Here is a 23,288-nt window from a genome sequence, read left to right as displayed (position 1 = left end):
GCACCTAGTCCTGAGGCTGCTGTTCATGTCGTCTCTGGCCTCCTCCCAGCCATAAGCACCACCATTGCCATTTCAAGGCAAAGCAATCGGGCTCAGAGGTTAATTAACTTGGCCCATTTCACACACAGTATGACCTAGAGCCTGGGGCTTCCCGGGAGCCTCACTTCACTCTCTGCACACAGGATACATCTGCATTAGACTGAATAGAGTTTCAGAATTGCATTTTCAGATTTCATCACAGACAAACCTGTTTTTCGTGTGTTCTCCGTAGGTGACCCTATCCGTTCCTAGGTTTTCATTAGTCATGTGACTCAAGGTTGACAGCAATACATTTTGGGACCTGTTATCTGTAAATTAAGTTTTACTGGAACGGCCGTGCCTTCATCCTTCAGCTGTGTTTCCTGGCTGCCTTTGTGCTGCAGTGGCAGAGTTGGAGTTATGAGGGAATGGGTGGCCTCCAAAGCCTGAAATATTTATGCGCTGGCCATTTACAGAAAATTGATGAATTTCCTAATCTCACTTAGTATTTTCATCTTTCCCCCGAGATCAAGATCCTTAAATTTTAGACACCCATCAAATTCCCCTACCTCCATACCCCATGTCCTTCTTAAAATCAGCATCTATCAAATGATTCGAATTCATTTTCCACAGGAAACAAATTCCTCCTGGGCTTCCTTCCTATCTGAGTTAACAACACTGCCATAAGTCAGCATGCCATCTTTCTTTCCACTGCTTGTGACCAATCTGCAGTGAATGCCTCTTGATTATCCTAAATGTATAATCGGCTTGAGAACATTGGCCTCAGTGAGAATGTTCCCCATTCCAGTGTGCCCAGACCAGAGCCCAGAAATTCCTCTCCAGAAGGTCTATCAGATAACAGCTGTTGATACATCTCTGTCATGGGAGAGAGGTCCATTGCTGAGTTGTAGACATGGCTTTTCAAGTGAAAATTTGGAAATGGTAGATGGCCAGAATATTCTTAAGCCTATGGTTTCTTTACATAAACATATGGAGGGAGGGGTGATTATCCAATTAATGGAGTTGGCACTTCAAAACCATTTATTTATTGCCTTGAAAGAGAATCTCCCATATTTGATGTGAGGACATGTTGTTGATTGAGGGTAAAGAGTTAAAACCCTTAACATGACATTATCATTTTTCTTGTTCATCCAAAGAGCACAGACAGATAATAAATGCATTTTGATCCTCATCAGTATTACTTGAATATTATTGTAAAGCTCATGATACTATTAGCTCTGCTTACTCTTTTATGAATTTAAATTATTCTCTGATAACTAGTAAAGAGCACAGAGGAATATCGCACAAATAAGCTTGAAACACAAAGGGATTAGTGGGTAATTAATATCCACTCAGTGCCTTAGCAGCTTTGATCTTGGCGTTTGTTTTATCCAGCAAATATTTTCATAGTGCCTTAATTTCACTCTCTATTTGAAACTTAGACAGGAGTTGTCTTTGTTTTTCAAGAACAGAAGAGACATTGACAACACTTACATGTAGAGCTGAGGCCATAAATTAATTCTGATTCTCCCAGCAAAGATATTAGTCTTTGTGGAACACAAAATAGACTCAAGAATAACAGGTCCGCGTGCCAAACAGTGATCTTAAAGATTCATAGTTTCCTCTGGTTAGGGATAATATAATACATCTATAAGCTTCCCCAAATCCTCCCTGGAGTGTTAATTATCTATAGACTTTCAAAGATATATTTTGATCAGACATATAAAGAAAAAGTATAGCTCAATTACTGTCAAATTAAGAATGATTTTACATTCTGGTTCAGAGAAAGATACCACCCACCATCAGACTTCAGAATTGCTGAAACGCTTAAAGAGCAAGTGTTTGTGGATGTTAAGCTAACACATCGATTCCATGCCCTTTTCTCAGCTGCCTCCTGTAGTGGCAGCAGCTGCTACGGGCACTGTGTCCCTGTTTGTAAGCTGGTGACCCTGTAGGACCTCCCATCTAACCTGGCAGGTGGCACTCCAAGACTAGATCACACTACTAGATCACACAAGTAGGTTCGTGTCTTTTAGGGAATAGAAGCTTGCAGGTCCACAGTACCATCCAGTGGTCATCTAGAAAGTTTGTGTTTGTTTATTTTATTTATTTTTACAGTACTGAGGGTTGAACCTAAGGGTCTCCCACATGCTAGGCAAGTACTCTACCACTGAGCTACACCCTAGGCATTTTTATTTTTTTATTTTGGGGTGTCATCATTTTGTTTGGGAGGGGGGTTGTTGTTTGTTTGTTTGTCTGTTTGTTTTTGAGATAGGGTCTAACTATGTAGTCCTAGCTATTTTAGAACTTGCTGTGTGGACCAGGCTGGCCTGAAACTCACAGACATCTTCCTGCCTCTGCCTCTCAAGTACTGGGATTAAAGGCATGTACTACCATGCCCAGCTATTTTTTATTTTGAGATAATGCCTTACTAAGTATTCAGGTTGTGCTCATTCTGAATCCCAGATGACCTTGAACTTGTGATCCTCCTGCCTCAGCCTCCTGAGTAGCTGGGATCATAGTCGTGCATCATCAGGCCCTGATCCCAATGATCTTTTTGTCAGAGCTAGACAGTTGGGTCCAATGGATAGAGCATAGCCCTGAGATTAGTCAAGTAACCTATTTGTGCTTAAAGTGAGAAGTAATGCCTAGTTCATGAAAGGTGTGACATGAAGCATGGGAAGAATCCTGTAAGACATCTGGCACATAGTAGGTTCTGGGATCGTTATAGTGATGGTGACTGTTGATGCTGTCCTCATCATCAACCTCGTGTTTGAGGCTTTCCCTAATCGTAAAACACCTCTGTTCAGTGTTCCAAAAGTTTCCCTGTCACCTAGAGATGATCTAGTTAGTGAGAAGTGGAAGAATCCTCTCACTCTCAGTAGGAAAGTAGTGCTTCTCTAGAATGCTAACTGTTCTACACGTGAGATCATGATTTGATGTTATGGAGGAAAATGTTTGAAAGTCATTCACAACAGTTGGCCCACCCTAACATCGACCCCATCTATGCCCTGCTGGACTTGGGAATGGACTGGTCCGGTGGAACCATAGCCATAGGTCAGAATGTTTTGTTACATCAACAGAAGACAAACTAGGACAGCATCCTAACTGAAAATAAAAGTGACAATATGGACTGGCTGGCAGAAGCTGGACCAACGTTTCTAAAGAAGGTCAAAAGCAATGTTAGATGTCAGAAGAGTTTGTCGTCTGCTACTTTCTGTTTTCTGTAAAGTTGTGTAATTTTATAGACTGTTAGGATTTGTCCCTTTGTTTTCTCAGCTTTCTAATGAGAAGTGAGTCTGTTGCTCCTAATGGCAGACTTGAAAACTTCTGAAGTAAAACCCTCCCCTCTTCTCACTTGGTTTTTAAGAGTTTTTTTCTATATGTTGCTAAAATCTTATATGTGTAAATAAGCTAACAACTGTGGGAGACTTGAGCAGAAGATTTAGAGTTCTAATTAACATATATATATACATATATATGTGTATGTATATATATATGTGTGTGTGTATATATGTGTGTGTATATAAATGTGTGTGTGTATGTGTGTGTGTATATATATACAACCCACAGTCGATGCATCCTCTGTAGTAATTTATGTGTCCATTTGGGACTCAGTGGCTTCAGAAAGCTTAAGTGCTTTGCAAAGGACACCAGACAGTATGATTTATATAACCTAGACTTCTCTGATGTCTCATTTTCCTATTTCCTCTTACTGCATCTAACAGGTACTGCACCGTGGTAAGCTCATTTCTCCTATGCACGTGAACTATAAAGTCCCCCCAGCATAGCAGCAGGGGTGGGAGGGACATGACTTTGGAATCAGCCATGGCTGACTGACTCAGACACCTATTCTTGTCTTTTCATTGGTTTATGGGTTTCTCAATATGATGCCTCTTTTTCTGTTGTTGGAATTCCCACCTGGAGGGGAAATCTGCCTTACATTCAATGTATTTACTATATTGTAAATAATCTGTAGACAAAGATAGAATAAAAAGCAGTGTGGGCAACAAATCATATTATTATCCACTGCAACCTCAGGAGGCTGATGCAGAAGAAGAATGAGTTTGGTGCCAGCCTGGACTACATGAGAAAGCCCCATCTGAGAAGAAAACACATTGTGGCTTCATGACTAAGTATCGGTCCTCTCTCTCCCATGGTTTGGCACTTTGTGATGGCTGTATTTGTAAAAAGGTGACCTCAAATTACAGTTCTGACTTGAGAATGCAGAGAGGCCTCGAGGCCTTCGATTCCTGTCACCTTCGATACGGAAAGCTTACCGCTTAATGTCAAAGAGCATCTCCCGGCAAATTCCGTAGTTCTCTCTATGGATGTTTAAACTGAACTTGGTTTCATTCAATAAATTGTGACATTTGGGCACACGAAGTAGACTCATTTCTGTGATTAAATTCTCATCCATTTGCTGGAAGATTAAATGCTATATTGTAAAATGCAAAAGGACACATTTAATTTGGAATCTCCATTTTAATTGAAACACCATCGTTCTATTTTGAGCATTGAGGAGGAACATTAAACCATGTGCTTAAGTTAATGATTAAGCTTAACTTTAAGGCAGCTTTCCTTCAGGTTTTCTTTGGGGGGAGGAAGTATTTATAGGTGTGTTGTTTATACACAAATAAAACTAAATGTGTATATGGACTGCCATGTGTGCGTTGATGATTTGGTCCCATGTTAAGTAGGGTCAGTGGCATCAAAACAGGAGAGTAATGGCCTGTGTCCCGAGTCCCAACATGGGATTGTGACATAGTAGGTGCTCTGGAGTAACACACCAATCTCCAGGTAAGTAATCAGCTGCAGAAACTTGGCTTTCTGGCTAGAGTGCCAGTCCTCAGAGTATTGTTGAAGTCCTGAGCCTCAGTTTCCCTATGTACAGAAGTGTATGACAATGTTTGCTTTGTCATTTTAAAGGATTGGAAGTTAGAATCAAGGCAATGTTTGTCCCGTTTCCGAGTGTTGGACGATGCTGATGCTGGAGTCCTCTCCAGTGTTGTTCCTGTGTGGTATTTACCGCACGCCAGTCCTAACTCCCCGTGCCGTGCCGTTCAACAAATGAATACGTAAGCCTTAGGAGCTAGTAATGTGATACTAAAATTGGGGCAAAATGTAATTTCTTTTCAATTATTTGACTTACAAACACTAATTAGACATAATTATCATTCCTTTTTGTTTTTCATGTGGAATTATTCAAATTCATGCAGACTTATGATTGAGTCATTTCTCTCTGTACATTAAAAGCTTTTATGCATAGATGAATGTGTATAAAAATTATTATGAAGTTCTAAGATATAGATAAATGAAAACTTGGCATTTAATGGATTACTATCACTCCATAGGACATTAGATCAGGACATGTGTCACATAAAATTCACTCTTAGATATGCTGTCTATTTAATGATGGGGTTTTTTTGAAATGAAGTCTTGCAGGTTTTGATGAAGAAAATCAATCAGTGTGTGCCTTATCTTTTATTCTCTCTTCTGGCTCAGTGTGCAATTAGATTTACTGCACAGGATCACAGTATGTGTCGTATATTAATTTTATACTCACCCTGCCCATATTAATTTTCCAGTCACCCTGCTGAAAAGTGATACCAGAAATGTACTAATAAAGTCATAACCATTAGCCAGAATCACAAGTGTTACAGTTCCATTTTATTTTATTTTCAGTCTTTTCTATATATCCTTAGCTGATATGTTAATGATTGAACCTATTTGAGTTCACTTTCGTTATGTATTGTCAGGGAGAGCTGAAGGCAGAGACTCTCAACGTGTGATCCGACACATTTTCCAGGCAGGAAAATCAGATACAATCTCACACCACTTTTTACAGCTGTCTAGTCACTGTGTGCATTCATATAGAGAAGAATAGTGGAGTCTTGGTCAACACTACGCTAAAGACTCCTCCGGCTTTTCCCGAAGCTCTGAGAAACATTAAGAGATGGAATAAAATCATGGACAGGTGAGGCTCAAACACTACCCATTGCTAGCAGAGGCCAGGCTGAAGGCCGGGTTTTATTTGTTCTAATACGGAACCCCAGCTTGAAGCACAGGCCACAGCGGCTTGTACAAGCCTCCCCCTAATCCCAGCAGAGCGACTCAGATTATGGCCCAGAGAATAGAAAAGAGCTTGTGTTCCCAGAGGGCAGCCCCACTCCCAAGAGAAGCACATGTCCCCCAGGTAATTCCTTGGAGCAGTCCCTTTACCTCCCCATAGATGGAGCTAATGAAGAGATGGGGTTATGTGCTTGAAATATGGGCATGGGGGCGGAATAGTTCACTCCCTTTGCAGAACAGGCAATAGAGCGTTTCAGGTCATGTGAAACTGCATAGAACTTAAAGACAGAGGACAAGAGTGAGCTTTACCAAGAATGATAGGGACATGTTTGAAGAGAAACATTCCAGGCCTGGTTCTCTCAGCAGAGATATATGCAGGAGAGTGACTCTGTGTTAGGAAAAAGCCAAGGCTGACGGAGCATGTGAGAGCTGGGGAGCCACCTCCTCACCCAGAACTGTCAGAAGCAGCCCAAGTGGGCATTTCTTTGGGAAGGTTTTGTTGCTGTTGTGTTACTGTGTGCTAGCATGCTGATCTCTGAGAATATCTTTGTATATTTGCATCGTTCTCTCTGTAATTTATCTTGACTAATGACATGTAGCTAGAAGCTTTCCAATTATACATTGAACTCAGTGACTAATCATCAGATTTCACTAGCAAAGAGCCCGTAATTTTTGGAGTTTATGATCATTATAAGGACATGTTGCAGAAAGAGATTGTTTCCTCCTTTTCCCTGATAAAAAGGATGTTTGTGGTTATGTTAGACGAGAGAGTTAGCTATGAGATAGACATTAAAATTGCAGTTTGTAAGTATATATCAGTCCAGGCAGACTGAGTGGCATGTTTGGGTAACTCGGGGTAAAGTCCAGATATATTCCCAAGGCAAGTACCTACTAATGTTAAGGTTGCCGCTTCTGTGTAAGTGAGGGTTATGTTGAATTTGCTCAAGATTGAGTCCTTTGACAAGGAACTTCAAAGAGAGATAATGGCCAGTCATAACCTATAGATTTTGTCATTCCTTCCAGTGAATCATGCCCAAAGATATCACTAAAGAAACAAAATCAGTCTTTAATATTATGAGACTGTAAGGGAGGTCCATCCGGCATAAAGCCATAGTTAACTCTTCACTGAATGCGTCAATATGGACTACTGTGTCTGCTAGTGATGCTTGGGCAAGGGTAATAGAAGGTTGTGGGGCCTGGAGTAAACAGAGCATATCAGCCACCAGATCCTTCCCTGAAAACTCGCTAGGAAGATGTGGCAGTCACATGCTATATGGCAAATACAAGACACCATATGGATAAGGGCCAGGCTGTCTATCCTAGACCTGCCTGATTTGTTTTTTGTTGGTTTTTAATATATATATAATGTATATAGTGTTCTGGCTGTGTGTTTGCCTACAAGCCAGAAGAGGACATCAGATCTCATTACAGATGGTTGTGAGCCGCCATGTGGTTGCTGGGGATTGAACTTAGGACCTCTGGAAGAACAGCCAGTGCTCTTAACTGCTGAGCCATCTCTCCAGCCCCACTGATTTGTTAAAAGGGGCCTCTTACAGAGTTCTGTTTCATGGGATCCTGACTGCTGTGACTGTCTTGGCTTAGCCCAGAGATCAACAGACTTGCTGTGTATAGAACCGGGCATGACTTCCACGGTCTGGATTGTGGGGTTCCCTTCTTGGCTCTCTTTGACCAAATGGGTATCTTAGTTCTTCACTAGATGGCAGCTGGCCGAATCCAGGGTCTCTGTAATGCCAGAGAAAGAAGAGAGAACAGGATGTTGTAATCAAAGGCAACATATGTCATCTAGTTTCTCTGTTCCACCTGGGCAAGAGACAGGGTGAGAGGGCCAGTCGTGTCAGCTTTTCCTGAAGAGACTACAGGATCTGTTTTCTCTTACTGCAAGAGGCCTATTTTATTTGCTTATGTGCATATGTGCTTATGAAAAACATTAACTTGTTTTAATGGCAGTTTTGTAAACTTATGAATTTAATAAGCCATTTGTGCTGGCTAGTTTTATGTCAGCTTGACATAAGCTAAAGTCATCTGAGAGGAGGGAGCCTCAGTTGAGGAAATGCCTCCATAACATCAGGCTGTAGACAGACCTTTGGGGAGTCTTCTTAATTAGTGATTGATAGGGAGGGGTCCAGTCCATTATGGGTGGTGCCATCCCTGGGCTGCTGGGCCTGGCTTCTATCAGAAAGCAGGCTGAGCAAGCCATGGGGAGCAAGCCAGTAAGCAGCACTCCTCCATGGCCTCTGCATCAGCTCCTGCCTCCAGGTTGCTGCCCTGTTTTCCAGTCCTGACTTCCTTTGATGATGAACAGTGATATAGACGAGTAAGCCAAGTAAACCCTTTCTTCCCTAACTTGCTTTTGATCCTGGGATTTCATCACAGCGACAGAAACCCTATGTAAGGCAGCGTTCCTTTTTTTTTTTTAAATAGATTATTTTCTCATGCAGTATATCTTGTTTATAGTTTCACCTCCCTCTACTCCTCTCAACCCCTCCCTACCCCTCCTCCGGTCCAGATCCACTCCCTTTCTGTCTCTCATTAGAAAGAAACAGGCTTCTAAGAGATAACAAAACAAGACAAAATAAAATATAGTAAGATGAAGCAAAAACTTTCATATTGAAGTTGGACATGACATCCCAGCAGGAGCAAAAGAGTCCTGAGAGCAGGAGTCCCATAAAAATACTAAGCTAATAGCTATACTATATATACATACATACATATATATAGGTAAGATATATATATATATGCAGATGACCTGGTGTAGACGCATGTCAGCCCTGTGCTTGCTGCTTCAGTCTCTGTGAGCTCCTACATGTTGTTTAGTTGATTCAGAGGGCTGTGTTCTCCTGGTGTCCTCTATCCCCTCTGAGATTCCATTACTTCTTTAAAAAGCAAATTATAGAGATAGCATTCTCATGTCATACAGTGCATTCATTTCAAGTGCCCAGCACAGTGGCTGTCTGTGCACCCAGAGGCATGCAACCATCGCAGTCGGCTTTAGAACATTTACCTAAACCCCAAAGCAGCTTTCACTGCCCCTGCTGTCCTCCCCACCCCACCCATAAGTAAGTATCCCCTCCCCCCACCTACCTTAAGCACCCTCTGGTTCCCTTCTGTCTCCATGGAACAGGCCAGGCAGCCCCTTCGAAACACTTACCTGGGATGGTTGTAGCTGTGAGAGTTTGCTGAATCTAATGGAAAAGTCTACAGTTTCTGCATGTGACTGATGAAAAGATTATGTATCACTGGGAATGATAACAAGCTGAAAATAGCCACGAATTCAGAATGGAGGAAAGTACTTTACAGGCACCGCCAGTTGTAGACTTCAGTCATTTGTTCTACCCCTTCGCATGAAGTGCTTTTAACAGACAAAATCTGCAATAAATAGCTTATCGATTTCATATTTTTAGGCCTCTGGTGTACTGTGTAGCAAAAGCCCCTGGGGACTTTCTGTGTGTCGAATTTGAAGGGTTGACTCCTCCCTTCTGAGAGGGTCCGGCACAGTAGGGAGGGATGAATTTGCAAAAAACAAGTGAGTACAAACTAAAGTCAGAGCCTCTGAACAGCACTTAACAGTGCATACGGAAGGGACAGTCACTTCAGCGGGAGCCTTGTGAGGCAGAGTTCTCAGAAACAGCCCCCACAGAGGGTAGCAATGGAGACCACGGAAGCATTAGGAAGGCTTGAATACGGGGGGGGGGGGGGGGGGAAGGAAATGGAGGTGAAGGACCAGAGTGCTCAAACTCGTGAAGGTAGGACACATCGTAGGGCCTTGGGATGTGAGCAGATGAGATAGCCGAGGGGTGATGGGGAAGGAAGGTACCGAGGAGAATCCTTTGAACTATGAATCAGTATCTGGAAAGTCCTGTGTGAAGTACCAAGAGCCCAGCCTTCGCCTACCACATTCATTTCCTGTGACGGCTATGGCAAAGAGCCACAAACCGGTGGTTCAGAATAATACTTCCCTTCCCAGAGTTCTAGAGTCCACAAGTCTTCTGCAGTCAAGGTGCCTCAGAGAGAGCCATGTTTCTCCTGCAACTCTAGGGGAGGAATCTTTCTTTGCCTTTCCAGCTATGGTAGCCTCAGGTACTTCCCCTATCTGCCCCTAGCATCATATAATGGTCTCCCCACACCTCTCACGTCACCTTCCCTCTATACAGCTGGTCTCTTGACCTTTTTTCCTCCTGCCTGTCCATCATCCCTCTTCCTTTTTATACACATATCCAGCCATGCTTGATAAAAATCTTCCAGCCTGAAAATAGAAAGTCAAAAGGAACTCACTGGAGAAAAGGACTTCCAGGTTAGATAAACAACTCCAAATAAGGAGGAAAGAGACGTTTTGCCAAAAACCATCATGTGAAAATGTTCATACCCTGCTTATTTAGTTATCAAGAGTGTGTGAGCCAGGTAGTGTTGACAGCAAGAATCCCGAAGCACACGTGACAGCCTTGTTTCCAGCGTGAGCTGTTATATGCCTGGTACTTCACAGTTGGTGAACAGAGCACTTCCTGTGTTTGGAAATAGTGTGGATATGAAGTGAGCTGCACCCTAGAGGCTCTCAAAGCAGCAGTGTTCAGAGGTGGGACTTGGGGAGAGGTGATTGGGTCATGAGGCTGTCTGGCTTCATCAATACACTCAATCGATTCATGGATTGGATGGCATTATGAGGAGCTAGTGAAACTTAGGAGGTGGGAATGACCTGGAGAAAGTAGGCTACTAGAGATGCACCCTTGAAAGATAGTACTTTCTCCTTGACCCCATCCTGTCTGGCTCTTTGCTTCCTGGCCGCTGTGAGGTGAGCAGCCTCCTCTCCCATGGGCTGTCCCTGACGTGATCGATGTTCTGCCTCAGCTCTGGCCTGGAACGATGGGACCACTAACCATGGATTTCTGAAGCCAGACACAAAATAAGCCTTTCCTCCTTTTAATTGTTCCTCTTAGGTGTTTGTCATAGCGACAAAGACTGGCAGGCACATGCTTTATTTCCATGATGGCCTCACACCAACCCCCTGGAGGAAGAATAACTCAATCTCTTTAGGAAAGGGAACAGCAAATCCCAGGTCTCGGAACCTCACCAACACCGCAGGTACCATCTTTCACTGCCATCCTGATGCCTGCATGTCTCAGCCAAACATCCTTGGTACCACATAGATTTTCTTTCTTAGCTTATACCTTTCATATTAGCTCCCCAAAATCTTCTGCCAGCTGCCAACTTTGAAGAATCACAGAGATTAGCAGTTATTCTCATCTATGTTACTTATTTATGAAGTGGACTGGTCATTTGAGTAATAAGCTTGATAAATAATGTCCTTTAAGTAGGCCACCAATAATATCTTATAAGCTTGTATTTCATTTTGATAATGGTAATAATAACTTTCTCATTCATGATACTAAATCAATGGATACTATCATAAACAATACAGAAAGTTCCACAGAAATAAAGTTTTGTTCCTAGCCAGACTTCAAGATATTTCCTGGTGCTTAATCTAAAAAGGTTAGTACCTAGTCTAGAAATATTGTCCATACTTTTTCATAAGAAATAGTTGTTGCAGGCTAGAGAGATGGCTGCCTGGGTAAAACATGCGGACTTGAGTTTGGATCCCCAGCACTCATATAAAGAGCTGGACGGCAGCACTGTGACCCCAGCCCTGAAGACAGGGTGTCGGAGAGAAGACAGGCAGATCCCCAGAGCTCACTGGCCAGCTGGGCTAGCCTCCTGTGAGCTCCAGTTTCAATGAAGAAAACTTGTCTCAAAAATGAGGGTGGAAAGGCATAGGAAAGGAGGCAGATAGTTAACATCAGCCTTTGGCTCTCTTATGCTCATACACATGTGGCCACATGGACTCACTTAAACACACACACACAAATACACACAAATAAATAGCTGTTAATTGTTTTACTAATTCTTCCCAGAGTTCTGGAATTCATAATCTGCAGTCAAGGCGTTTCAGAGCCATGTTTCTCCTGTAACCTCTAGAGGAGGAATCCCCATGCCGTCCCCAGCTTCTTGGTCTGAAAGAAGAAGGTAGAGAAAAATAGTTACTAAATATATTGTGTACAAGACACAGAACTATAACCCCAAAGCCGGTCATCTTCTAGAAGTTTTGATGTAATAGACACAGCAGGAACTTCCCCTCCTACCATGCTATCACAGAGATGAACTGCACCGTTTGTAGTAGAACTCCAGAGCGGTGCTTAGGACAAATTCAGGGACACAGCTGCCCCTGACTAACACTGTGGTCCCCCCGCCCCACAGACCCTGCCCCCAAGCTGGTGGGCTGTCTGCTTGCAGCATCCCTTTCTAACGACATCCAAGGCTTGATGAGACGGCATACCAAGTCCCTGGCTGCTCCAGATCTGAGGTTCATTTTGCTACAGTGCACCTTTCGGATTTCTTTCTGTGGTGGTTTTATATAGTTTTTCTTACCTTTGCTACTTAACTATAGGACAGTTGCCATAGTAACACCTGTTGATGGCAGACCCGAAAGAAAACCAAATGCCATTTGCAGAAGGAAGCTGCTGCTGTCTGTGTTCTTGCTCCTTACTCAGACCAAGGGATGCTTTCTTTCTTTCTAATCTTGTGAGTGATACCTGTTTTCTTCATGTTGGCAGGTGGCTGAAACTGTTCTTTGCGTTTCCATTTTACATGCTAAGCTGCGGTATATCACCCTCTGGAGTGTTTTGTTGCCTGGTGATTTTGCTGGCTATAACACAAGTCATGTCTTTATTAATTTTTACATAGTTTTTGTTAGATTTTTCTTTCTGTAAATGACCTACTCCGCTCTGTAATCACCTTATTGGGCTGATTTTTCATGTTTTTTTTTCTGAGTCTTTTTTTTTTAATTCAGAAAATTTTTTATTCATTTTACATAGCAATCACAGATCCCCCCTCCTTCCTCCTTCCCCTCATGCCTTCTTCCTCAAAACACCCCCATTCCCTGCTCCAACAAGGCAGGCTCTCCCATGAGGAGTCCGCAGAGCCTGGTGCATTCAGTAGAAGCAGGTCCAAGCCCCTCCCCCTGCATCAAGGCTGTGCAAGGTGTCCCACCATAGGTAGTGGGCTCCGAAAAGCCAGAAAGAGGAAATCAAATGTATTTAACGTTAACAGCTTTGTAGAGGTAAAAGTAACATACAGTTTAGTTCTCTTATTTGGTATATAGCATCTACTAGTTTCTAGTATCTGTCTATCCTCCTGAAATTGTTACTGTTGTTGAACAAACACCGTCTGTTCAGTGGATCTTGGGAAGCAGTCAGCGGGAAGGAAAGTGATGGGTACTTTATTACCATGAGCAAACTGGGCAGAGGAAGACAGATCCAAAGAGTGTTGTCCCTAAAGGGCCATTGCTCACTAGAACTTTAATTAGTGACCCTTTCTCAGATTTGTAGAACCTAGAACATGCGTAACCTTCAAGTAAGTTGAGAGTGTGTATCAGAGAAATGAACTGATACTCTTGCATCCGCCCAAGGCCAAAATGGACTTCCTCAAATGTCCTGTAAAAGTATTTTGAGTGTAGCTGTCAGCAAAGATGACCCTTCAGAGGTTCAAACTCTTGCTGCAGGAAACCATGGCTCTCACTATATAGTCCTGGCAGTCCTGGAACTCACTGTATAGACCAAAGTGGCCTCACACTCCTAGAGATCCACCTGTCTCTGCCTCCTGAGTGCTGCAGTTAGTGGTGTGTGCCACCGTGCCAAGCTACAGTCTGTTTTTAATTCTCGCCTTTTCTTCTTGATTTCCTCCCTCCCCTTTCATGCCCTCTTCCATGGTCAGTTGGGTGGATGTACATTCCATCTTTGACGGGGTAGCCAGCCAGGCAAAGGGCTGCAAATAGTAGAACATAGATTTCCTCTGTCATTTAAAATGTCACCAAACAACGAGGAAATAAAGCTAGGTTTATATGTGATGGTCATTAGCGCTACAGATGTATTAGAAGAAATATATTTTAGGTGTTAAGTAAAATGAAAAGATTCTTTAAAAAGAAATACACTAAAGAAACCACGCATCATTAGTGTTGTTTTACTGAAGCTGAGATGTTTCAGAGTCATGCCCCATTTAAGTGGGCATTTGGGCCCAGCTGGTCTGGGTGCAGCATCACAGCAACCTTTGGGGGAGGGGTTTCATTTGATTGCAGAACAAGTCCTTATCACCACCAGAGTTAAAGGTCATGAAACATGGTCATAGGGATTTTGCTCCGGGCTCTGATCCTAAAGTGCTATGTGGTCCTAGTTGAGCCTTGGTTTCCTTCTCGCTACCATTCAGAGCTGACCTATCAGCTCTAAAAGTATCTTAAGCTTACTCTGAAATGGGTACAAGTCCTGAGGAAGAGAACACAAACACCATTACACACCAAAGATGAAGGAAATGTCGGAAACGCAGGTAGTCTCAGAACCGTGAACACTAGATGACTTTTCTGAGAAGAGACAGCATGAACAGAGTGGAATCACAGAAAACAAATGGGCACTCGCCTACCGTGTGCAAAGTCTAGGTTCAGTCCCCAGTACCAAAATGAACTAACAGTGATCTAACATGGCAATGTTTATGTAATATGTTCTAGTAGAGTAAAAGCAGTTCTCAGAGAATTCCAGCCAGCCCAAAGTCTTGTGGGGTCCTTTCATAACTATCTCACAATTATAATTATGGAATTTTCTCTTTCATTCTGCTGCATGTTGTTTTCATAATTAGGCCTGCAAGCTAGTCCTGAAAATGATGTTTAAAAATGCACGCTCCATCTTTGAAATGGTATAATGAATGATGTGAACCTGCCTGCTCCTTCTACGTTCCTTTGAATTTCTATAATTAAGAAACAGCAGCAGCAAGGTGGCTGTGTCAGCCTTGATGTGAGGGCTATAATGCCCTGAGCACTACCTGCCTCGCCCTCCCCTCTCTGCCTCAAAGGTAGGATGAGATGGTAGGAAGTGTGGCTGTTTTTCCATGCGTTGGTTCTGACGGTTTCCCAGGGCCGCCATAACTAAGTGGCACTGAGTGTGTGTGGCTTGCATGACAGCGATAGCTTGTGTCAGCTCTCCATGCTGGGGCTAAGACCCAGGGGTCAGCAAGGCATGCTGCTGCAGTGGCTTCAAGCAAGTGTGCCCCGCCTCTTTCTCTCTGCAGCACCTTGATTTAAGGCAAAAGTCTCAGTTTGGATCATGTTCTCCCAGTGTGTGTGCATGACTCTGGACCTGTGTGTGTGTGTGTGTGTGTGTGTGTGTGTGTGTGTGTGTGTGTGTGTGTACATTTTTGCCTAGACAATTGAACCTCTAATGGTCTCAGAAAGGTAGCAGGTAAGTGTGTATACTTGGATATACACAGTTCAGCAGTTATGAGTGTGTCACCCTGCAGAGATAAAGCTTCCTCTTCCATTCTTCTAAACACACCATGTCTTACTATTCATAACACAGCCATATGCACCGAGCTCTCGCTGTTTACTGCATGGCTCCATTGGGGTGCTTGAGCACACATTAGTTCATGCATTGTTTACCTTCAGATGAATTGCCTTGTCTTCCTCTGAGACACTAAGCATGACATCTTACTGAATGTATCAGAATTGCCAAGTTCAACTTAGGTCACCAAGTAATTGTTTCCCATCAGAGAATGGCTGGGGTGTCCTGCATGTGGTGACATCTCATAGAACAAGCCCTCTGTATACATGCTACCAATGGCAGTCTTGTATGATGTCTGCAAGCAGTGTGAAAAGAATGTGAGATGTGTGTGTGTGTGTGTGTGTGTGTGTGTGTACACAACTCTCCCTTGTATTTGAGTGGGTTGCTTAGGACACACACACTCATAAATACCCAAATCTGCTGATGCTTATTTCTTATATAAAATGGCATGGTATTTGCATAGAACTTTGTACATCCTCCAGGATCCTTTAAATCTTCTTTGGATATAACACCTAGTGGACCATGAATGCTCTGTAAGTAGTTGTTCTACTGTATTGTTTACAGACAGAAAAAAAACTGCTCAGTAATGATGCATTTTTGAATATTTTGATATTCTTTTTTCATTCAGCAACTGGTTGAATCCATGTATACAGAGGGTTGGAGAGAGAGAGAGAGAGAGAGAGAGAGAGAGAGAGAGAGAGAGAGAGAGAGAGAGAGAGAGAGAGTTGTTAAATAATATACTCTAAGAAGTCTTGAGTTTGGACAGATGCCTGCTGTAGACTATTATTGTTGTTTGTTTTACTCTTTTGGGGGCCGCCATCCAGCTCCCAAATAAATTACATATGGAGGCTTATTATTACTTATAAATGCCCAGCCTTAGCTTGGCTTATGTCTTGGCAGCTTTCCTTAACTTAAATTATCCCATCTACCTTTTGCCTCTGGGCTTTTCCCATTCTCTTACTTGAGTAGATCTTACTCTTGCTCTGTAGCTTGCTGGGTAGCTGGCCCCTGGAGTCCTCCTTCTTCTCTGACTTCTTTTTCTCCCAGATTTCCCCTTCTATGCATTCTCTCTGCCTGCCAGCCCCACCTGTTTCTCTCTCCTGCCTTGCTATTGGCTGATCAGTTCTTTATTAGACCATCAGGTGTTTTACACAGGCACAGTAACACAGCTTCACAGAGTTAAACAAATGCAACATGAACAAAAGTAACACACCTTAAAGTAATATTCTACAACAGACTATGGAGTTTTATGGAGGCCAGGACTATGGAGTTTCATGAGAATAACTGAACTTAAGTTGTTTATAAAAATGCTGTAGCCAGTTCACTGATTAGTGTGTGAATGGTGAACTAGTTAAGCTATAACCAATTGACTTGGGGCCATGCTGGAGCCTTCCCTGTATCTCACTGCTGTATAATTAGTGTCTGATTAGATTGGTGCTCCAGGTTCTCAGAACCTGTTCTGGTTCAGGAAGCTGTATTTACTGGAAATCAAGTTTTTGTTTTATCTTGCCTGAGAAACTCAATTTAATTGATCTAAGGAATTTTCCTTTTACCAATTTGTGTATGTGTGTGTGTGTGTGTGTGTGTGTGTGTGTGTGTGTTATACATTTATAAAAATGGTGATAGATACCTAGTCTGTGTGTGTATATATATATGGAGACAAAGAATACGGTTACTTCATGGTCCATTTCCTAAATGTCAGCCAGCCCCATTGCCTATTCGCACAACCTTCTGAAACTCAGGCAACTTTACAGACCAGTCTTTGAAATATGGAGGCCTATGAGCAGAGACTCATCACATCATTGCCTGTATCCCCCACCCACCCACCCCCGCACAGGTAGCCTGCCTAAGGTCCACGCAGCACAACTCATTCTGTGGCTCCGCAAGAACAGCCAACACGCCCCCGGGATGGCGTGGGCTGGCACTTAGCGTGTAGATGCTCATGCGGATGAGGGTGTCAGAGGTGTCTCTGTGCTGATTTTCAGCTCCAGATCCTGCACTTACACCACTTCTAAGAAGAAAACGTCATACTTGCCTGTCTCCCTTCTACACTCACACAACTCTGCTTCCTCCAGCCCTTGGGTGATCTAGAGATTAACCCTTGGGTGCGGCAACAGAAAACAGAAGTTATTTCTTATCAGGACACATCTGAAGGTTGACCTGGGGCTGTGATAGACAAGCCTGCATTCTTGCTGCTCTGTCAGGAAGATGCCCATCACTATGAGACAAAGTCAAACCGAAGTCAGAAGCTGATAAATGGCAGTGAATTCTCGGTGCCAAAAAAGACATTTCTGTGCCGTAGGAATGGGCAGGACAGGGAAAGAGGAGATTTTATATTCATAAGAAAGGTAATAAAATTGACAGATAAATGAAGAAAGTGAATGAAAAGTGACTTTCCCATTGCTTTGTTACTGTTCCATGTGTATTTCCATTCTCTAAAAGAGTATTCTTTTAAATTGGAGTGAGGGGTCAGACCTTATTATGTAGCCCAGGCAGGCCTTGAACTCTCCATCCTCCTGCCTCAGCCTCCTGATGCTAGCATGTGCCATCGGCTTACCTTGAGAAAATTCTTAAATATTTTCTTTTTTGCTACCAACTTATAAAGGTCATGAGCAGAAACATTTTCTGTATTTTCTGATCTCCAAAGCAGCATGTAATTTCTGAAACTAGCATTCTCATGCTGGTGTCTGTGCCACTGGCTTTCTGTCCAGATACCTAAGAAGTATGCTGTAGACTTCCCCAAATGCTCCCATTTGCATATTCTAGCCTAGTCTATTCTTTACCAGCCAGGAAGACTGGTTTCCTGTTAAGCACTCTATCACTTTCATTATTTCTCTCCTAGTATTAAAACTGCAAGGATCCATCGCCAAGCCACACTTGTGATACATGCTCACAGATAAGGTTTGTATTAATGTGTCATTTTACCTCTTTCCAAGTAACAGGCTTATAAATAGAAAGCTTTTGCTTATGAAATGCCAATTGTTTACGACTAGACCTTGGCATTAGAATGGTCCCTGTCTTCCCAAGGTCTGGAGACTGTAGATAGTATAAAAATATGTATTCAAGGATTCTTATCATCGACTTCCTAAAATTCAAGAAAGCGTATTATTCTTGGGGAGATTATTTTATTAAACTGAACCTTTGAGAGGATTTCCAGAAGGAACTATTTTCCCAGTGTCGTCTTTATAATCTTTTTGATGACTTAAAAAAAACACCCTGACATTCCTAAGCCATCTCATCCTCATGGTGGCCTCCGTGGGGCCTCTGTCAACTATCCTTCCTCCCCTCTTCCATTTCTCCGTTTGCCACAAGGAAAATAAAACAGGAAAACCGCCTCCTCTTAATGGCCTGCCGCTCTGCATCCATCAGGGATTTCAGCTGTTTGAGTGTGGGAACAATGAAGCAGGAACATCAGATGATGGCGGCCGTGAAGACTGCAACTGCGAACGCAACGCAGAATGCAGTGACCAACAGGGAGGCTGAGCTTGTGGCCAGCAGGACGGGGGAGGGGAGAGAGAAACAGCTGGGGAACTGGTAGGAGATAGACTGCGGCAGCGAACAGGAAAAGCTCCGTGAGGGCGGGCAATGCCAGCAGCCTGCCCGGCGTCGGGCACTGGTTCCTCCACTTTGCACAGCCGTTGGCAGCCTGTTACTTTGTCTGACGCTGCCCCTGCCTTGCTGAGCCACTGAGCAGTTAACACTGCTGTCTCACAGGATTGCTGAAAAGGACTGAATATTGAAATTTGATGGACAGGAATATCTGTTCTGTCTAAAACAGAGGGAGATCTCTCTAATTTATTGTTAATTTGTTAAACCCCATCACAGAATGCCAATGGACTAATGGGAAGTAGCATGCATTAGTTTATGGATTTTTTTTCTTTACCAAAAATCTATCAAATTGCTGACATTCATCATCTTGACAAATTGGGGATGTGTATAATTAACTGGATTAATAGCTGATTTAGTAGGCATATCCCAGGGGAGCTGATTAATAAATTGCTACCTCCCAGGGAGGCTCTTAGAGTTTTAGACTAATCCCGTTTTAGTCAACGTTAGGCCTCATCTGGGTGAAACTCCATCTGCTGCTGTAAACTGTGCCACCCAATGGCACAGTGCAGGAACCAGGAGCACCCTGGCCTTCAGCTCTGCACCCCAAAGCTGGGACACAGAACTGCCCTGGAGACTGTGTAAGCAGCCTCTCCCCAGTCCAGCCGCAGAAGCCTCAGCAAGGAGAGATGGGGCTTGGCCGCAGAAGGAAGTTCACGTTTGGTTTTAGCTAAGATGCTGTCTACAGCAGGATAGTGGAGCTGATAAGAAGCTGCTGGGACCTTTGGCTTTCTGTATAAAGAATGGGATGCAAAGCAGCACAGACCAGGGCTCTGTGCTCTGACTTGACCAGCCACATTCAGTGGAGAATTGCCTTTGAACTGCTCAAGGAGAACCAAAAAAAAAAAAAAAAAAAAAAAAAAACCCACAAAACCGAAATGCCTCAGGAAGTGTTCGCCCCAGGAAGTCTCTTCCTGCCTCCCCTCTCTCCTCACCTCTTTTTCTCACACACATCATTGTGCCTTCCCCAAAACTGAATTGGCTGTGACTAAAACATGAAGTATTTAGGCTGTTTAATGTGTGCTGCTGGTGGAATGTGCCAGGGATCACATTCACTGCGCCTCATCCACCATGGATGCTTGCTCAGTATTGGTGGAATTTATTTGTTCAGTTGTGATTTCCCATGCTGAGATGATATTGTCACTGACCACTGAGATGACTTTTGATGCCAGACCAGGCCTTTTATCAAATGCAGATCTCCTACCACAGGTCCCAGGGTCCCCCAATTAAATTATTCCCATGGCTCCGAGCGGCTTTAGGCTGAGCCAGCTTTCAGGTCTTTTGCAAGCATATCACAAACTTCTTGGGAGTGTCACTATCAATGTTCAGAACCTGTTGCCAGTCATAAGGAAGCTGTCTGTAGAACAAGTGTAGAAAAAAATGATGCTGATCCTCACATTCTACAGGTTCTGTGGATGCAGATGCAGAGGAGCAGAAAGATGAGTGGATAGCCTGGTTTGGGGCGTCCTAAAATCCCACTAGACGGAAGAGCTATTAAGTTGAAAGTGGAGGCTTAGTTTGAGTCAGTCCTCTTTTGCAGTGTACACATGTACAGATAGTCACACACATGATAGGAGCCCCGAAGGACCACCATGTCAGCGAGGACTCTACTCAGGGCAGTTCACACGCGACCATTTGCCGTGGAGCTAGGTGCTCTGTTTCAGCTCAAGTTTGCCACAGTTCTTTGAGAGTGATCTGGAAAATATTATAATGTCTGCATCTTGTGGAATATTTTCTCAGTAAGAACTTTCCTGAGCTATAATCTACATAGCATACAATCATCCATTGAAACGATGCAGTTTAATGAGTATCAGCATAGAGTGATGCAAGCATCGTTTGTAGAACATTTTCACCATGGTGCCTACCTCCCATCTTCCCCAACTCTAAGCAGTCACTCTTTCTCTATGCACCCAGCTTTATTTATTTGACCATTTTTGGACATTTCTTATCAATGGCATCCCATAATATTCAGGACCACTGGCTTCTTTCCCTTACCATGTGTTCAAAGGGCATCCATGTTGAACCTATGTCAATATGGCATTCCATTCTACATGTGACTGTGTGTGTTTACCATTTTTGTCTCTGTTCTTCCGTTGATGGACACATGGGTGGTTCTGGTTTGAGGCTGTGATGAATCGTGTTGCTCTGAATCTCTGTGTACAAGCTTTTGTGTGGATTTCTGTTCTTGCTTCTCTTTGTATGTACTTAGGAGTAGAACCATTGGATGAGATGATAGTTCACGGTTAACACTTTCAGAGACGTTTGAGACTATTTGGAAAGTAGATGATCGTCTTGCACTCCCAGCAGAGCGGCTGCACGTTCAGATTTCTCCACATCCTCCCAGCACACATTACTCTTAGCTTTTAGTTCAGACCCATGAGGCAGCATCTCATTGTAGTTTACACTTGCATTTCTTTAATGATGGCATTGACCATCTGTGAATTCATTGGTCCTTTTATAACTTCTTTTGGAGAAATGCCTATTTAAGACTCTTGGCTCATTTGGGACTTGGATATCTTATTTCCTTTTAAGAGGTTTTATATATTCTCACTACATTTCCTTTATCATAAATAGGCTTTCACCTATTTCTCTTCTCTGGGATGTCATCTTTATTATACATAGTGTTTTCTAAAGCTTACAACTTTTTATTTTATATTTTATTGATTGTACACTTAGCATCATATCAGTACCTTTGGCCAAATCTGATCTCATGGAGATTTACCTGTGTTTTCTTTCATGGTAGTTTTGTGTGTGTGTGTGTGTGTGTGTGTGTGTGTGTGTGTGTGTGTGGTTTTACCTCTTACATTTATCATCTCAACTTAACTTTAATATCACGTGAACTCAGGACTCCACTTGCTTGTCTGTGGCTGCTACCTATCCCAGCACTATTTGCTAAAGTGATTGTTCTTGGCAAGCGGGTGGTCTTGGCACTTCTGTTGAAAGGCAATTGACTGTGTAAATAAAGGACTGTAAATCTGTGGGTTTGCTTGCATGGGTGGTAATTTTTTTTCCCATTTAATCTGTATGTCTGTCTGTCTGTTTTTGTGATAACACCACTATCTCTATCACCTTGTTTCCCTGGAATATTTTTAACTCGTGCTCTAGCTATTTTGACAGCGCAAAATTATGCACCACCCTAGACTGTTCAGTTTTTTTCCATTTTTTTTTTTTTGGTTTTTCGAGACAGGGTTTCTCTGTATAGCTTTGCGCCTTTCCTGGAACTCACTTGGTAGCCCAGGCTGGCCTCGAACTCACAGAGATCCGCCTGCCTCTGCCTCCCGAGTGCTGGGATTAAAGGCGTGCGCCACCACCGCCCGGCTGACTGTTCAGTTTTTAAGTCTGGCTCTTCCTTCACATCTAGTAAAAGAAAATGCATTTTGATTTTATTTGTATGTGTGTGTGATATTAGGGATTAAACCTAGACCTTTGAGCATGCTACACAGTGCTCTACCACAAACTCACAAACTGCATCCCCAACCCTGAAATACTATTTCTAATGTGCATTGACAGAATTTCACATTTGAAAACAAAAACAAAACCACCCTGACCTGAAGCCACTGGGCCTGGATAATTAATCTTGCTCATCTTTCTGACTAATTCAAAAGAGTTTTCTGAACTTGGGCATTGACATAGAGAAGCCAAGAGGTGATTAGAATCTGCATCTAAATCCCTGTGCATGGCAGGAGCCTGGAAGGAGGTTTGACTTGAAAGCTAATGAAAGAGTAGAACAATATCGCTAGAATTCACTTAGCCCAGGAGCACTTCACCCAGTGCTGCCTTGTCCCTCCCACTTTTTGTGACTGACAGAGAGAGACCTGGAGTTGGGTTAGAAGACGACAGCCCGTGATTGTGCTCTCGTTCTGATCTTTTTAGATTTACTTTAGAAATAAGAAAATAATAATGTAGCTGAATGCATTGGCAAACAAAAGGCAGCCTTTCTCACTTGACAACTGGCAGGGAAAGAATAGTTACACCTTATTACAATATATACAATATAAATAATGTGTTGATTCTGCAGCAGAAGAAAGCAACACTCAGAAATGATGATCTGTCCAAATGAACAACAGTTAATACAAATCTGGGTGGCTTGTGTTCTACGATTGAATGTTAAACAATACAGAATTTGTACCTCAGTCTGCTAAAGTAATTAAGAAGCTCTAGATCTTGGTTAGCAGTTGGAATAGCCTCATGAGAATAAAC

General features: G+C 42.9%; 1 protein-coding gene across 6 annotated transcripts in view; it reads left to right on the top strand.

Moving 5' to 3' along the window:
• Pag1 (phosphoprotein membrane anchor with glycosphingolipid microdomains 1) overlaps nucleotides 1-23,288 on the top strand; it is a 147,210-nt gene that overhangs the window by 64,205 nt on the left and 59,717 nt on the right. Inside the window, exon 1 of one of the 6 annotated variants that reach the window (XM_076563797.1) lies at nucleotides 11,043-11,187. The exons of 4 other annotated variants lie outside the window; for them this stretch is intronic. The gene's annotated coding sequence lies outside the window, so the exon portion shown is untranslated. Of the gene's footprint in view, nucleotides 1-11,042; nucleotides 11,188-18,364; nucleotides 18,384-23,288 lie in introns of those variants that run through there. One more of the 6 variants, XM_076563798.1, reaches the window with a different exon arrangement.

This window comes from Peromyscus maniculatus, chromosome 2 (assembly GCF_049852395.1).
Source record: "Peromyscus maniculatus bairdii isolate BWxNUB_F1_BW_parent chromosome 2, HU_Pman_BW_mat_3.1, whole genome shotgun sequence".
Taxonomy (NCBI): Eukaryota; Metazoa; Chordata; class Mammalia; order Rodentia; family Cricetidae; genus Peromyscus; species Peromyscus maniculatus.
The sequence above is the reverse complement of the archived record's forward strand: the minus strand, read 5'-3'. Positions and strand labels throughout refer to the sequence as shown.